This window comes from Callospermophilus lateralis, chromosome 6 (genome assembly GCF_048772815.1).
Source record: "Callospermophilus lateralis isolate mCalLat2 chromosome 6, mCalLat2.hap1, whole genome shotgun sequence".
NCBI classification, from domain to species: domain Eukaryota; kingdom Metazoa; phylum Chordata; class Mammalia; order Rodentia; family Sciuridae; genus Callospermophilus; species Callospermophilus lateralis.
The window spans coordinates 54105904-54118582 of NC_135310.1; the positions used below are offsets into that span (position 1 = coordinate 54105904).

Genomic DNA, 12679 nt, shown 5'->3' on the forward strand with positions numbered 1-12679 from the left:
TCCCAGCACTTAATATAATGTGTGACACACAAATATTTTTTGACTAACTATATTTCAATCTCAAGCTTTAACCCATCTTGTTACAGTGATACACACAGGATCATATGAATTGGCCTATGTTTATATTATAAAATTATAATCTCTTCTTATCCATATAGTGATTGTATTATTGTAGTCCAAAGGAAGCAAATAACATGCAAATAAATGGATTATTACAATCAGAGTATTTACTATGGAAAATGTAAACAGTATAATTAGATATAACAATTAGGGCAAATAATCAAATACTGAACAGTTGGAATGCTTCACTAAGGAAATGACCTTTGAGCTGAGATCTTAAGAATGAGGTAATTGGACAAAAAGAGATGGGAAAGAAAGGGCAAACCAAGCAGATAAAGAATAGCACACATAATTCTCTATCCGGTAGAGAAGACACATGGTATATACCGGTAACTAGTGTTCTTGTCAAATAATCAACTACAGAGTAAGTTTCTTAAAATATTAAAGTTAACATCCTAAATGAAGCAACATTTTCAACCAAAACATTCTTAGTATGATATTTATAAAAATGTAAAGTTTGAACCATTCTGCTACTATCTAACAGTTGAGTAGGAAAATGGTTAGGTAAACTGTTCTATGTTTGCAGCACAGCACATGCAGTCATTAAAATAATGTATATGAAAAGTTTTAATTTGCATGGGAAACTTCTGCTATAATGCAAAGTGAAAAAACTAGGACATTATTTCCACTATGTAATATATTTATGGAAATTTTTTTCTATAAAAGATTGGACTAAAATGTTAATCAGACTGCTTTTGGGTTGCACTGAATATTCCATACTTTCTGATGGGTTTTCATATTTTCTATGCTACACATTTAAAACTTAAAGTTGGAAAAATGCATTTGATTGAGAAAATAAGGAAATAAAAGTAATGATCTACATATAGATCTGAGAATAGTGTTTCCTTGTCTCTGGGATGAGGATGTAGCATAAACTAGGATATAAAAGATGAAAAGACATATCCCCTTTCTTCAAGGAGATAATAGTCTATTAGAATTACAGACTAACAAATAACAATAGTATACGCATTAGAATAGAAGTATGCACACAAAGACAAGCAAAAAGTTCAAAGTAATACCTAAATCTGCTTGGGGAATTCAAGGAAACCTTTATAAACTTAAAACCCAGGAGAGTTCAGTGTCAATAACAAAAATTATTAGTGTAAGTTTTCCTGGAGTTTGATTTAAGTAGTGAACATAAAAGTGTCAGGGACTTTGGGGCCAGAAGAAACTATCTTGAGAGATGCTGCTCCAAACAGTCACTTTGCTTTGTAGATTTTGTACCAATTTGAGAATTTAATCTCTTCTTACTTTATGTATGTTTGGTCTCTTCTTGACTGTCTATAATCCATCAGAAATGCTCCAATATCAACTCTGGATATATAATTTAAATGAGTCTTAGAGATCTTAGGCATCAGGTTATTACTCTATTCTGAAAGCTTCTTTTATTTCACATTATCTTTTTTTAAAGAATATATATATGTATACAAACACACACACACACACACACATTTTAGTTGTAGATGGACACAATACCTTTGTTTGTTTATTTTTATGTGGTGCTGAGAATCAGACCCAGTGCCTCACAAGTATAAGGCAAGCACTCTGCTGCCGAGCCCCAGCCCAGCCCTCACACATTATCTTTTACTGGCTCAAGGTCTCTCCCTTAAGACTCTCACTGTTAATTTACAGAAAAGGGAGAATTGTTTAAGAAAATTTTGCTTCTTCCAGTAACTGAGTAGATTAACTGGTTAAAGAGATAACAGAGAAAAGATCTTTGTTCAGGAAATTCATCTCACCATATGATTAATTTGACTTTAGTTTAAACAGAGAAATAAAACCTTATTCTTTGGTCACAAATACTTTATTAAGTAAGCAATAAATATTTATCTCCTTACCTTGTACCCAAGCAGGTGCTGTGACTAAATTGGGGAAACCTGCATTAAGCCTTTTGGGTCCTGGGTATAGTTGACAGCAATTGCCTCCAAGGTTTGCTATACTTACTTTGGATTATCTTACTATCTCTCTGGGAAGGAGTTCTTTTCCATCATCATCTCATAAAGGCAAAACATTGGACGAAGGGCTGGGTAAAAACTGCCTGTAGACTAGATCAACTTCTGCATGACTGATACTTTGAATCAGATAATTCTTTTATGTTGCAGCATTATAAGAAGTTTAGCTGTATTCCTGACCTCTTACCTACTAGATGCCAGTAGCACTGCCTCAGATATGATCATCTAAAATGTCTCCATTTTGACAAATGTGCACTGGGGGGCAAAATCACTCCTGCCTGAGAATCATTGGAATAAATGCATGAAACATTGATCATCTGGTAGTAAAGAAACCAACTTCTGTGAGAAAAGGATGACACAAAGAATAATTTACCTTGAATTTTACTGAATGTACTAGAAAACAAATAAAAACCCTGATTGAATAAGGAAGGAAATACAAATCTTATCAAATCACTGTCCTTCTACCTATTCCCTACATTAGAGACAAATGGAAAAAATGATAAAATAGGCAGTTTCCTACAATAGAAATGACTAGAATGCAGATGTTACTGAGAAGATTCTCTATGGTGTAGCATTAAAAGTTATAGATCTGGAGTTAGGAGGCATTGATTCTCAATAGCTTTATTTATTTGGGCCTCAGTTTACTGATTTGTAAAATGGAAGTGTGGTAGAGAGAGGTTTGTAATTGATTTTTTAATTCAATAAATGTCAAGGACTTACATTCTAGGCACTATCCTTGAGCTAGGATGTAAATGATGAAAATACACAGTCCTCTTCTTCTAGGACATAACCCTCTATTAGAATTACAAAGTAACAAACAACTACAATAATGTAAGCATTAGAATAGAAGCAGGCACAAAAAGGCCATTGGAAACCCTCAAATAATACCTAAATCTGCTTGAGGAAATATTTACAAGGAAGTAGCATTTTGGCTAAAACTTGAAAGGAGAATAAGAATTTTACCAAAAGAGGAGGAAAAATATTTATTAGAAATGCAGGGGCTAGGGCTGGGGCTCAGTGGTAGCACACTTGCTGGACATGTGTGAGGCTCTAGGTTAGATTCTCAGCACCACATATAAATAAATAAAAATAAAGATCTATCAACAACTAAAAAATGTTAAAAAAAAAAAAAAGAAAAAGAAAAAGCAATGCAAACCTACAGATTTATTGCTTCTTGGAAAAGAATGCATGTTAAGGAAACTAAGTATTTAGTGGTGCTGGAAGATAAATGAAAAAGAGATGTGTTAAGCTCTTGGGAAGTCCTCTGTCCTATACTTATGACCATTAAATCACTGACCATTGGTGCTCAAGTCAATCTCCAGCCCCTCACCACTACCCAGAAGGTGGAGGGTGGGACTGAAAGTCTCAACCCTCTAATCCTGCTTTGATCATTCTGGTGGCCAGTCTATATTTATAGCTACATATCTATATCACAACATCACAAACACATAAAACTCATAAATTACCTTTAAATGTTTATCCCAAAAATTTGTTTCACTATCAATGTAGGTGGTATTATTTCTCTAACAATGGAGGGAGGCAAGATCATCATAATTCTGCTGTCCTGGGCATGAGAATTAGAAATCCTTTAAACTCAGCTCTGTTGTATTTTTATTCTGCTTCAGAATTGCTAATGAACACTGGAGAGGGCCTTTCTCACATCTGTAATTGCCATGGTTCATAGCTACAGTGGATTCCACTCTAGATCAGTGGAGAGCAGTAACTCTTCCTTTTTTGCATTTAGAAATTATTGGACATTTCTGATTGTCACAGTAGTAATGTAGTGCCCAGGCAACATGAATGTGGATGTAATGTCCTGTATGGAAACTGTTTCACCAAAATGTAAGAAGGTCCCTTGAGAAACTTGGAGATCAGGGCCAACTTCATGGGCGGGCAACCTGTGCAGCCACACAGGGCCCAGTGCTTGATTTAATGTTCATTAGTCACCAAATTGAAACTTTTTAGTTTTTGTTTGAATGTCTGTTTTGTAAGTGAAGAGCAGTGGTACAATAAAACATACAAATAGAGAGAGCCGCCGCCTGCACTTGCAAGGTAGTCAGATCTGCCACCGACCGGCAGATCAGGCCCAGCGGCCCTCCAGCGTGGTAGACACATCACCCCAATTGGAGGAGGGGCAGAGCCGACACCCGCGCCTTCAAGGTAGGCAGACATGCGACCTACCGGGAGAACAGGCCCAGGAGCCCGCCGGCGTGGTAGGCACATCACCCCAATGGGAGGAAGGGCCCAGCTGCCGCCCACAAGGTAGGCAGACGGCGCGTCCCAGAGAAGGGGCCCAGCGGCACACTGGCCTAGTTGAAAGATCACCCCAATTGGAGGAGGAGCACAGCCGCCGCCCGCCCGCCCCTGCAAGGGAGACTTTGCAACTATACAAGAGCAATATAAATATATAGGGGGAAAATTCAATAACACAACAGTTTCACCAAGCAGAAAGAAACGCGAGCAGTATGAAAAGACAAGGAAAGAAAGGACTACAAGCAATGCAGGTCAACTCAACGTTAGAAGAGGTAATAGCTGCAGCAGATGGAATGTCAGATAAAGAATTCAGGATTTATATGCTTCAGATGATATGGAGTCTAAAGGAAGACATTAGACAGCAAAATCAGACAATGAAAGATCACTTCGACAATGAATTACATAAACAAATCCAAGAAGCAAAATATCAACTATACAGGGAGATAGAGGTTATAAAAAACAGAAATCCTAGAAATGCAGGAAGCAATAAACCAACTTAAAAACTCAAATGAGAATACCACCAGCAGAGTAAAACACTTAGAAGATAGAACATCAGACAATGAAGACAAAGTATTTCAAATTGAAAAGAACATAGACAGCTCAGCGAGACTGTTAAGAAACCATGAGCAGAACATCCAAGAAATTTGGGATAACATAAAGAGACCAAACTTGGGATCAAATAAATAAATTTTATTTATTATATCAATTGAGGAAATAGAAGAAACCATCAAAACCATCAAAACCATCAAAAGACTACCAACAAAGAAAAGCTTAGTTGGGATACAGGAAGGTATTGAGGTCCAAACCAAAGGAATGAGCAATCTGTCCAACGAAATAAGACGAGAAATCTTCCCAGACTTGAAGAATGAGACATACGGGATGAAAAAGGCAATATCACAACAGACACTTCAGAAACACAGAAGATAATTAGAAATTATTTTGAATCCTTATACTCCAATGAAATAGAAGATAGTGAAGGCATCGATAAATTTCTTAAGTCATATGATCTACCCAGATTGAGTCAGGAGGATATAGACAACCTAAACAGACCAATATCAATCGAGGAAATAGAAGAAGCCATCAAAAGACTATCAATTAAGAAAAGCCCAGGACCGGATGGGTATACAGCAGAGTTTTACAAAACCTTTAAAGAAGAACTAATACTAATACTTTTCGAGCTATTCCAGGAAATAGAGAAAGAGGGAGAACTTCCAAATTCATTCTACAAGGCCAACATCACCCTGATTCCTAAACCAGACAAAGACACTTCAAAGAAAGAAAACTACAGACCAATATCTCTAATGAATCTAGATGCAAAAATCCTCAATAAAATTCTGGCGAATCGGATACAAAAACATATCAAAAAAATTGTGCGCCATGATCAAGTAGGATTCATCCCTGGGATGCAAGGCTGGTTCAATATACGGAAAACAATAAATGTTATTCACCACATCAATAGACTTAAAGATAAGAACCATATGATCATCTCGATAGATGCAGAAAAAGCATTCGACAAAGTACAGCATCCCTTCATGTTCAAAACTCTAGAAAAACTAGGGATAACAGGAACATACCTCAATATTGTAAAAGCTATCTATGCTAAGCCTCAGGCTAGCATCATTTTGAACGGAGAAAAATTGAAGGCATTCCCTCTAAAATATGGAACAAGACCGGGATGCCCTCTCTCACCACTTCTGTCCAACATAGTTCTCGAAACACTGGACAGAGCAATTAGACAGACGAAAGAAATTAAAGGCATAAAAATAGGAAAAGAAGAACATAAACTATCACTATTTGCAGATGACATGATTCTATACCTAGCAGACCCAAAAGGGTCTACAAAGAAACTATTAGAGCTAATAAATGAATTCAGCAAAGTGGCAGGATATAAAATCAACACGCATAAATAAAAGGCATTCCTGTATATCAGCGACAAATCCTCTGAAATGGAAATGAGGACAACCACTCCATTCACAATATCCTCAAAAAAAATAAAATACTTGGGAATCAATCTAACAAAAGAGGTGAAAGACTTATACAATGAAAACTACAGAACCCTAAAGAGAGAAATAGAAGGAGATCTTAGAAGATGGAAAAATATACCCTGTTCATGGATAGGCAGAACCAACATCATCAAATGGCGATATTACCAAAAGTTCTCTATAGGTTTAATGCAATGCCAATCAAAATCCCAACGACATTTCTTGTAGAAATAGATAAAGCAATCATGGAATTCATATGGAAAAACAAAAGACCCAGAATAGCAAAAGCAATTCTAAGCAGGAAGTGTGAATCTGGAGGTATAGCGATACCAGATTTCAAACTGTACTACAGAGCAATAGTACCAAAAACAGCATGGTATTGGTACCAAAACAGGCAGGTGGAACAATGGTACAGAACAGAGGACACAGAGACCAATCCACAAAATTACAACTTTCTTATATTTGATAAAGGGGCTAAAAGTATGCAATGGAGGAAGGATAGCATCTTCAACAAATGGTGCTGGGAAAAGTGGAAATCCATATGCAACAAAATGAAACTGAATCCCTTTCTCTCGCCATGCATAAAACTTAACTCAAAATGGATCAAGGAGCTTGATATCAAATCAGAGACACGGCGTCTGATAGAAGAAAAAGTTGGAGCTACAATCTACATACTGTGGGGTCGGGCTCCAAATTCCTCAATAGGACACCCATAGCACAAGAGTTAATAACTAGAATCAACAAATGGGACTTACTCAAACTAAAAAAGTTTTTTCTCAGCAAAAGAAACAATAAGAGAGGTAAATAGGGAGCCTACATCCTGGGAACAAATCTTTACTCCTCACACTTCAGATAGAGCCCTAATATCCAGAGTATACAAAGAACTCAAAAAGATTAAACAATAAGAAAACAAATAACCCAATCAACAAATGGGCCAAGGACCTGAACAGACACTTCTCAGAGGAGGACATACAATCAATCAACAAGTACATGAAAAAATGCTCACCATCTTTAGCAGTCAGAGAAATGCAAATCAAAACCACCCTAAGATACCATCTCACTGCAGTAAGATTGGCAGCCATTATGAAGTCAAACAACAACAAGTGCTGGCGTGGATGTGGGGAAAAGGGTACACTTGTACATTGCTGGTGGGACTGCAAATTGGTGAGGCCAATTTGGAAGGCAGTATGGAGATTTCTTGGAAAGCTGGGAATGAAACCACCATTTGATCCAGCTATTCCCCTTCTAGGTCTATTCCCTAAAGACCTAAAAAGAGCATGCTACAGGGACACTGCTACATCGATGTTCATAGCAGCACAATTCACAATAGCAAGACTGTGGAACCAACCTAGATGCCCTTCAATAGACGAATGGATAAAAAAAATGTGGCATTTATACACAATGGAGTATCACTCTGCATTAAAAAATGACAAAATCGGGGCTGGGGATGTGGTTCAAGCTGTAGCGCGTTCGCCTGGCATGCGTGCGGCCCGGGTTCGATCCTCAGCACCACATACCAACAAAGATGTTGTGTCCGCCGAGAACTGAAAATAAATATTAAAAAAATTCTAAAAAAAAAAAAAATTAAAAAATGACAAAATCATAGAATTTGCAGGGAAATGGACGGCATTAGAGCAGATTATGCTAAGTGAAGCTAGCCAATCCCTTAAAAACAAATGCCAAATGTCTTCTTTGATATAAGGAGAGTAACTAAGAACAGAGTAGGGAGGAAGAGCATGAGAAGAAGATTAACATTAAACAGGGATGAGAGGTGGGAGGGAAAGGGAGAGAGAAGGAAAATTGCATGGAAATGGAAGGAGACCCTCAGGGTTATACAAAATTACATACAAGAGGAAGTGAGGGGAAAGGGAAAAAAAAAAAAAAAAAGAAAACAAGGGGGAGAAATGAATTACAGTAGTTGGGGTAGCGAGAGAAAGAGGGGAGGGCAGGGGAGGGAAGCCGGGATAGTAGAGGATAGGAAAGGCAGCAGAATACAACAGACACTAGTATGGCCATATGTAAATCAGTGGATGTGTAACCGATGGGATTCTTCAATCTGTATACAGGGTAAAAATGGGAGTTCATAACCCACTTGAATCAAAGTGTGAAATACGATATGTCAAGAATTATGTAAAGTTTTGGGCTGGGGATGTGGCTCGAGCAGTAGCACGCTCGCCTGGCATGCGTGTGGCCCGGGTTCGATCCTCAGCACCACATACAGACAAAGATGTTGTGTCCGCCAAATACTAAAAAATAAATATTAAAATTCTCTCTCTCTCTCCCTCTTTCTCACCCTCTCTCACTCTAAAAAAAAAAAAAAAAAAAAAAAAATTATGTAAAGTTTTGAACAATCAACAATAAAAATTAAAAAAAAACCAAACATCCAAATAGAGATTATATGCATCTTTTCATCCTTGCCTCCCCCTTTGCATATAGTCTTTATGATGCCACATAACAGCAGGATTCTGGTGGACTTATGAAGTGTAGGAATTCAGAGAGCCACAAAGTGGGTACAAGAAAAGCATGTTATATTTATGACTGAGTTACTAGAGGTGCAGACAGTTCCAAAAAGCTATGCTCTTCATTAGAACCAGAACTTGCTTTAGGTGCAGAAAGTAGGCCATAGTATGCCAAGAGATACAAATGAACAAAAATATTCAATTATATCCTTTCTTACTCATGGGTTACTTCTCTCTATTAGCCAATCATTTACACTGAAGATAATTACAGAAACAAAGAAAAAGAAAGAAAGAGCAAGCAACCTAGGATTCTTTCCTTTCATGCTCATTAGTATGTAGAAGTTAGTAATAAGTAGAAGTAGAATATGTGCATATGAAGAAGTAAAATAAAAACAGTTGAGTTAGTTTTGTGCAGAGTTCACATTGTTCTGGTAGCAAAAGAATACATCTGAATGAATAAGCTACGAAACACCAATTGTGTATTTTGGTGAGTGAAATTTTGTATGAATGAAATGCTCTCATATTTGCCCTTTAAGATGGCATTGCATAATATAAAGATGAATGGTAAAATTTATCCTAAGAATTTAAAAGTTTAAATTTTTTACTTACATTGACATTAAAAAAGCACATTAAAACACTTTAACTAGAAGGGGAGAAGAGAAAAAAAGCTAGATATTTTAGTGTAGAAAATGGCACCTTTTTCCTGCCTTTTGAACAAGTGGCCCTGCATTTTCAGTTTGCTCTGAAGCCCACAAATTATGTAGCTGGACATGACTGGGTTAGTTTAAGTAGCAAGGGATTAATGGATATCATTTAGCTCACACATCTCTTTCAGAGCCAGAGAATCAGGTTTGGGTAGTACATAGCTAGAAACATCTAGGAAAAAATAAAGCCAGGAGGAATACCCATCCCAACTGGGGCTATACTAGAAGAAACCCAACATCAACTGGCAGTCAGTATCTATGACTCCAAAGTGAGACACTACAACTCCTCCCTAGCTACCTAGAAGAACCAGATATCACCATGGTGTTTGCCAGAAGATGCTGTCTTCTAAGTATAGTTGAAGTGTATCATGTTGTTCACTTTCACAAACACTTTTCTTTCAGTGTTTTATTGTTGTTGTTTTCTACTGGAGATTTAACCTAGGGGAACTTTACCAGCTCTTTTCATTTTGAGACATGGTCTTGCTGCGTTGGCCAGGCTGGCCTCAAACTTGCAACCTCATTCTTCAGCCTCCTGAGTTTCTGGGGTTACAGGCATGTACATCTGACTCAGCTTACAATCATATCTTGAATGGGTGCATCTGATTGTTGGAAACTAGGCCATAAAAGCTAGCTTCTGGTTAGCATCATTTTCAACTAACTCACATTCAGTGAAGTCACATTAGTAGCTTTGATTACTATGAAAATTTGTAGCCAATGTTACAGATTAGGAGCCTCCCTTCCCCAGCTGTTGTTAAACATTTACCAGCATACAATTAATCTCATGGCAGCATTCTAGCTGCAAGGGAGTCTGGGAAACAGTAGTTTTTTATTTTCCAGATTCTAAAGCACAGAAAAACAAGATAAAGAAGATAAAGGATGTGTATTGAATAAGCCATCTTATAGTATCTGTTGCAAAACTATGGCCTTTAAAAAAAAAAAAAAAACAGTACTAGGAATTGAACCTAGGGCCTTGCCCATGCCAGCCAAATGCTCTACTATTCAGCAACACTTCCAGCCTTTTTTATTTTGAGACAGGGTCTTGCTAAGTTGCCCAGACTGACCTCTAACTTGTGATCCTCCTGTCTCAGCCTCCCCAATAGCTGGGATTACAGTATTGCTTTATATTCTAGTTCATAAATTGCCAATCGCAGGATGTTAGTTAAACAATATTGGTACAGAACACAGAGCAGGCTTTTTTAGTAAAGGCATGAGTATAGGTCAGTGAACTAGAAGAATGAAGAAAATGTTAATTGAAATGTTTTAAGTACATTTTTCTGATGCAGAATTATAAAATCCATGAGGATAAAAGCCATGTCTCTTTTGTTTCTCTCCATATCTCAAATTACTTGGCAAATAATAGCCAATCCAAAAAAAAGAGGGGAAAAAAGCATTAAGAATATTAGAGTTCAACTTTGGCATTTCTCATATGTATAGACAAGGTAATTTCAGGTGACTTTTATTGTTTTTAGAGGAGTTAGACTTCCAAATGTGAATTTTCACCCATGAAAAATCTGAGAAACTAATTTAGCAAGAAAGGTTTAAATTTTATATCTTAGCCTCAAAATTTTAGGACTCTTTCTTACTTCAGGAAGAGTATGTTTATAAAACACAATTAAGAGTGGTCAATTACAGAACTGATGTCAGGTTTCAATTTGAGTATCAACTTAAACTAAATTACACCCAAGACATACAGTATTCCTAACATTCAAGCTGCAAATGTTTTTAAGAGTGAACGTTCTTTCCTTGGAGTTCTAGAAGGCATTATGGTTGAAATTGCCTTTTCTTAAAGTAAACTCAAGAGGTAAAGTGATAGAAACCTAGAAACAGCTAAACTGTGAGGTTTTTTTTGTTCATTTAGGAATAGTATAAAAATTATGAATATACTTATTATGATACTTAGGTTCTTAATTTTATGTTGCTAAGAAACATGGGTGTGGCTGATAGGATTGCTAACAATACAGATTTTTCAGACTCCACCCCCCAAAATGTAATTCAGTAAGGGCCAAAATATTACATTTTATAGAATACCCTAGGTTCCACAGAACTCCATGAGAATCACTTGTATTGTGCATCTGACAATGAGCTTACACATAATATTAATCAAAAAATGCACACTAGAACATAGACAATTTTTTGGGGGGTGCTAGGGATCAAACAGGGCTTCGCACATGATAATCACATTTTTAAATCACTTCTGTAGGCTCCTAAAACTTCAAATCAATTTTAAGAGATTTTGCCTCCTCAAACTGTTATTAGGTAATTTCCTGTATATTAGTAGCAATCTTGTCCCCTATGTTTATAATGATGCTCTGAGGTTAAGAACTGCAGGCTAATTTACTCTGGGTAATCAGTCTCAAATCCCTTCAAGCATAAGTTCTTATTAGCATTTGTATGTTGTGGAATTTACAGACAGCTTCCTTTAGCGACCTGTCCCTTTGAGCCTTGGATTTTTCTATTTGAAGACCCACAATGGTTCCAAATGAGGAGCTCTCAGTAACCAGTAAAATGCACCTGTATAATACATAAGCGTGGAAAAATGATCTTTATTTTTGAAAGACTGAAAACGACTGCCAAGAATCCTAATTTGGTGACAAAATTCGAAAGTAAAATCGTGGCTTCTGTCCCCCATCGCTTAAAACGTTTTTTGGGGGGAAGAAATCCTTAAGGTGTAGATTCTACGAGAAACCCTCTCGTTGAACATTCGAGAAAAGAGACACAGAAACCAAATTATTTGTCCAAGGTCACGCCCAATATCAGTGAATAAGCCAGACAAAACACATCGGTTGCAACTTAAGAGGCAACCCAACAGCAACTCTTTTTATTCCCTAACTGCATCACTTCATCCTCTCTCGATTTTTGAATAAAGTTGTTTTGTATAACGGTCCTTCCCCTCTTTTTTGCCTTTATGCCATCGGTAGTAAAACCTTGCACAACGTGTTAATGAATAACACTGAGAATCCACATCTAATGCGGTGACTTTCACGGGCCTTTTTCTTTGGCCAAAAATTTCTCTTGAAAGGCTCTTAATCCTCATTCCGCCAGGGGAGGAGTGGAGGGAGGTCACTGGGAGCTGACAAGTCCTTACATGTACTTGCGCGTGCCCGGGACGCAGCCAGGCGCGTAGAGGAGGAAACCAAGGAAGGATATGCTAGGGCGAGAGGGAAGGCAGGGGGCGGGAGAAAGCACGGTGGTGGGAAATCCCTGTGTAC

General features: G+C 37.3%; 1 long non-coding RNA gene across 1 annotated transcript in view; it reads right to left on the reverse strand.

Moving 5' to 3' along the window:
* The window catches only part of LOC143401195 (uncharacterized), a 110992-nt gene that overhangs the window by 97822 nt on the left and 491 nt on the right, over nt 1-12679 (reverse strand). The window lies entirely within an intron of this gene.